Source organism: Rhinolophus ferrumequinum, chromosome 12 (genome assembly GCF_004115265.2).
Source record: "Rhinolophus ferrumequinum isolate MPI-CBG mRhiFer1 chromosome 12, mRhiFer1_v1.p, whole genome shotgun sequence".
Taxonomy (NCBI): Eukaryota; Metazoa; Chordata; class Mammalia; order Chiroptera; family Rhinolophidae; genus Rhinolophus; species Rhinolophus ferrumequinum.
In genome coordinates, this window is record NC_046295.1 from 69,239,422 (window position 1) to 69,244,897 (window position 5,476).

The 5,476-nt window shown below is 41.2% G+C and overlaps 1 pseudogene; it reads right to left on the minus strand.

Moving 5' to 3' along the window:
• Nucleotides 1–1,072: 1,072 nt before the first annotated feature.
• On the minus strand, nt 1,073–3,325 carry LOC117031559 (heat shock protein HSP 90-alpha-like; annotated as a pseudogene).
• Nucleotides 3,326–5,476: the final 2,151 nt, after the last annotated feature.

Below are 5,476 nucleotides of genomic sequence, written 5' to 3' on the forward strand. Positions count from 1 at the left end.
GTCTAAGGTCGGAAGGTAGGCAAGTTTCACCCAGAGAAGAGACCAATGCATGACTGGAGGTTGCTGAGAACAGACAACACACACTTTAGGCTCAAGAATAGTGAGAGAACACAGAATATCCATCCTATGCCACATGTTGTTGTTTTTTTTTACTGCTAGTAGATCCATTCTGCAGCCTACACACCTTGCTTCCTGCTGCAGTACAAGAGCCCCTAAGCTTGCCCTGAAATAAACAAAGCTGAGGGCATGCCTGAGGGTCACTGACACACATAGCTAAGCATTTCCAAGAAAAGTTTACGCGTGCCCCACGCAGAAGGAAAAGAATTGTACTCAGACTGTCTTGCTCTGAGCTCTTTGCATGCAATGTGATTTGTGAGCTTGTCAGAGCATCCTGGACTGAGGACAAGGTTCTTAGGAACACAGGGGAGATGTGAGACTGCGTTTAGACCCTTCCCCCAAAGCTGGCGTACTCTTTTTTTTTAAATTCATCTGTATTTGTCACAACCTTTTAAAGCAGAATGAGCACTACACTTCTTTTCACAAAACTTGCTCTGGTTACTTTCAAACAGCTTTACAACATTCCTAGGTCGGCTTAACATTTTGCTACACTAAACAATACTTTTCTTTGGAAAACAAGATCTATGGGTAGTTACTCCCATCAAGTTAGTTCAGCTTAACATGCTAATTTCTAGAGGCTGGTATGTGCGGTTAATAACTACGGGGGGTGGAAGGTTTAAAAAAGACCATAGGAGATTAAAGTTGATTTAACCAATATTTTCCTTTTAAACATCAGTATAACTCAGAACACTTCAGTGACAAAAGATTTGGTCTACTAAGGAATCCACTTGATAGCTAAGTACTTTAGATCACAGTGTTAACATTAGGTTACATACATCTTACAACACACCTAACCTCAATCTGTTAAAATACACTAACATGAAATGAGAAAGGAAAAACTAGCTCTGCTTTAGTGCCTAAGGGATCCCAGTATCTATCATATACTTAAAAGTAGCAAGAAATCTTATCATTTTCTTTAAGGAGTTATCATCACGCCATATGGATTTTTAAAATGTTAACAACAACGAAAAAAATCCTTGGAAGCATGTGTATCTGACACATGCACAAGCCGTTCTTCAGGCAGAGCTTCATCTACTTCTTCCATGTGTGACGTGTCGTCATCCCCTTGGAGGGGCGGCATCTCTTCAGGTCCGGCTGCATGCTGTCGTCAGCAGGGGCACCATCTTCATCGATACCAAGACCAAGTTCGGGCATCCTATATATCCTGTGAGCGTGTGTCTTGGGTCTTCCAGACTGAAGCCGGAAGACAGGAGCACAGTTTCATAGAGCAGGACGGACCAGAACCTTCCCCGACTTGTTGTTTTTGTCAGGCTTTGTCTTTTGCCTGAAGGTCTCAATGATGGAATGGTCAGGGTGTGTCCCCAGGTGATTCTTTGCTGCCATGCGACCCATTGTTGAGTTGTCTCTTAGGACGTGAGCCTTCACGATTCTTTTCCATGTTTGCTGTCCAGCTATATGTGCTTGTGACAACGTCGCCTGGAGATGTCACCAATCAGTTTGCCACGAACACCTTTTCTGCCTTTTTCTCCAAGATGTCCTTCACGATTTTACAGAGGTTTTTAAAATTTTTTTTTCTCTTCCTTTTTCTTTTTCTCTTCTTCATCTTCTGCAAATTCCAAGCCCTCTTTGGTGACTGACACTAACGTCTTCCCCTCCAATGCCTTCAGCGTTGCATACAGTGCTCATCAATAGGCTCGATCATATCAATCACTTCTAGGCCATGCTTGCGAAGATGTGTCACAAAGGCCAACTTAGCTACCAAGTTAGCTCACCTGTGATGTAATAGATGTTTCTGGTTCTCCTTCGTTCTTGTGCAGTAGTCCTTGAGAGAAACCATCTCATCACCAGAAGCAAACGTGTAGCATCTTAAGAGCTCCAAGAGCTTCTTCCGATTTTGAGAGTCTTCTTGTAGTCCAAGCTTAATATTTTTACAGAACTGCTCATAAAACTTTTTGTAGTTCTCTTTATTTTCTGCCAGTTCAGTGAAGAATTCTAAGCGTTACTTTTTTGACCAAATGCTTTCTGATAACTTGCAAAATTTTGCTTTGTTGCAACTTCTCCTGTGAAATATTGAGAGGGAGAGCCTCAGCGTCCTCGACACCTCTAATGAAATTAAGATATTCAGGGATTAGCTCCTCACAGTTATCCATGATGAAAAGTCTGTGAACATGCAACCTGGTGTTGTTCTCTTTCTTTCCGTTTTCAAATAGGTCAAAGGGAGCACGTCTTGGGGCAAAAAGAAGGGCTCTAAATTGCAATTGTCCTTCAACTGAAAAATGCTTCAGTTGACCTTCCCAGCCATTAGTCAGGCTCTTGTAGAAGTCCCCATATTTTTCATCAGTAATATCAACAGGATTTATGGTCTAAATAGGCTTTGTTTTGTTCAGTTCTTCTTGCTCAATGTACTTCTCCTTAATCTTCTTGTTGTTGTCACCATCCTTCTTTTCTTCTCTTCTTCATCAGAACCAACATCTTCTGTCTCTGGTTTGTCATTGGACATTTTTTCTTCTTTTTCATTCTCTTCCTCTTTGTCTTACTTTTCTTCAGCCTCATCATCACTGACTTCTTTATCATGTTCCTTCTCCACACAAAAAGTAATGGGGTGGCCAATATATTGAGAGTGTTTTTTTTCTCACAATCTCCTTTATTCTCTCCTCCAAGTACTCAGTTTGGTCTTCTTTCAGATACAGGACAACCTTTGTTCCATGACCCATAGTTTCCCCTGTGTCAGTCCTGACTGTAAACGATCCTTCTGCAGAAGACTCCCAGACACACTGCTCACCATTGTTATGTTTGGTGATCACGGTCACTTTTTTCAGTCACCAAAGAGGCCGAGTGGAACCCAACACCAAAATGGCTGATCGTAGAGATATCTGCACCAGTCTGCAAAGCTTCCATGAATGCTCTGGTACCAAACTTGGCAATAGTACTAGGGTTATTGATCAAATCACCCTTGCTCATTCCAATTCCACTACCCACAATAGTGAGGATTCAATCTTATTTGTTTGGAATGAGATTTATGTGCAGTTTTGTCCAAATTCTAGTTTACTGGGGCATCTCAAGCTTTTATACATGATTTTGTCCAGAGCATCTCATGATTTGCAATAAGCTCCCTCAGAAAGATCTCTTTATCAGAGTGGAAAGTGTTGATGATCAGTGACATCAATTGGGAAATTTCTGCCTGAAAGCCAAATGTCTCAATCTCATCCTCAATTGGCTGGTTTTCGGTCGGGGTTTCCTTAGACATCTTGGCTAATGCACCACACAAGCTCCCCAGCAATGCAGCACCGGGATGCAGAAGCCACTAAAGCTGGCATTATTTGACTTGTGGTCACATCACTTCAATCTCTTCCTCCTGATTACATTGCCTCCTCTTCTGTTTGTATCAAATCTCTGTCCTCTCTTTTAGGGTCTAGTGGATAATCCAAGATAATTTCTCCATGTCCAGTTTCTTATTTTAATAGCATTGTCAAAGACTCCTTTTCTTTATGAGACAAAATTGATAGGTTCCAGAGATTAGAGCCCGATATCTTTGGGGAGCCATTATTCAGTCTACTACAGAATAGAACGATCCCTGGGAAACAGTGGTTCAGTCAGATTTTACATTTCTCTGATCTCCTTATATCTAGGTTTAAGCATACGACTATTTGTTGTCCATGGAATGTAAGCAAAAGTAAGGCTTTTCAGCAGGGCAGCCTCCTCCAAGTTCCTTGCCCTTTGAGCTGGGTGGTTGCAAATTATTATGAGGTCCTAGAGTGGTGGAACCATGGGTTATTGGGATCCTTATTTACTGAATCTCTATGGAAGAGAGGTGTCTGATGACCAGAAACAACACATTTGATGTGTTATATAAATAAGACAGAGAGAGCGAGAGAGAGAAAGTGAGAGAGAGAGAGAGAGTAAAGAAAGAAAGCTTTTACTGTGTGTTTGAGCCATTCTTTAAATTTCTTATAGCAATTTATACTATCCTAATTTATATGACCTCCATTATGGCTCTAAAGAAACTGAACCCCAGAAAAGTTAAATAGCCTTCTTATGTTTACACAATTAATAGCTGGCAGTGCTGAGATTTGAACCAGAAAAGCCACACTTCTGTGCCTGAAGTTTTAACCACAGTGTAATATACTTTGTCTTAACTATTATATCAGAAATTCCACATTCAGTGCCCATTCTGAAAGACTGGGTACTCACGGATCCTAGGTCAAAACTTCTGATCACATACCCTGTTCACTGAATGTTATGGAGCAGATAACACCTAAGTTGCAAGTCGTGAAGTCATGATAGATCACACACACACACACACACACACACACACACACACACACACGCACACACACACGCGCGCGCACACACACACACACAGAGGCAGACCATGGTTTCCCGCCCATATGGCTAAAGAAACAACGAACATTACATTATTCTATTTGCAGCCATGGCTGACCTTGGTTTGTCACTTGAGTTTTAATCCCAGTCTACGTGTGAGTTCCCCACCACCATCCTTGCTTGGGCACGTGTCTCCGCAGCTGCTTTTCACTGACTCAACCTTGTCAGCCTGCCTTTCTTTCTCCTTTGGATGAAGTTCTGGGGCATGACTTCTGGCCCTGCTGATTTCCACAATCTCCCCGTTCATTCTCTCTTATTCAAGTTTCAAGTCTGGCCTATTATGCTCCACCTCAGTCTATTGGTTGTGGAGGGCCTGGAACACATGTGTGCACAAAACCCCACCTTTGCTATACTGGATTAAAGTGACTGGGGAAAGCTGGAGGGCAAAGCAAGTATTTAGTGTCCAGTGTTGATTAAAAAAAAAAAAACAACTCATATTATGTCTCTTGAACAGGGACCAAGCATGAGCTGCACATTGTAAGTCTTGACAGGAGATGGATATTCAGATGATGTCCTGAGAAATAACACCCAATTGCCACTGCTTGCCATTAAACTTCAGTGAGTTCACCTAATCAATGCATGCAAGATATCTTTCCCAAACATTTATAGATGTCCCCTCACAAATAAGTCACGGTAGGTGCTCCTTGCAGTTGGAAATGTATCAGAAGTTGGCAGTGAAAACCTTTGTCCCCTGGTTGTCACTAGCTTTCAGAACCTTTGGGAAATGTGGAAATGTACATGCCACTAACAAAAGAAACACCCTCATATTAACTTGAAAACAAGGCCAACTGAAGTAGAGAATAAAGAAAAAACAAAGTCTAAACTCATAAACTAATCTCAATAATTTTGTTCCCCAGTTGGTTCTTCAACTCTAAGAGTACTCCATAAGCATTGATTTTTTTAAATTTTATTTTAAAAGTAATATACTGACATCAATAAAGGTAGTTATTTTTATATTAAATGAAGATTACCCCTCTAGTCTAAGACAGCAGCTGTGATCATATTTATCTAAATT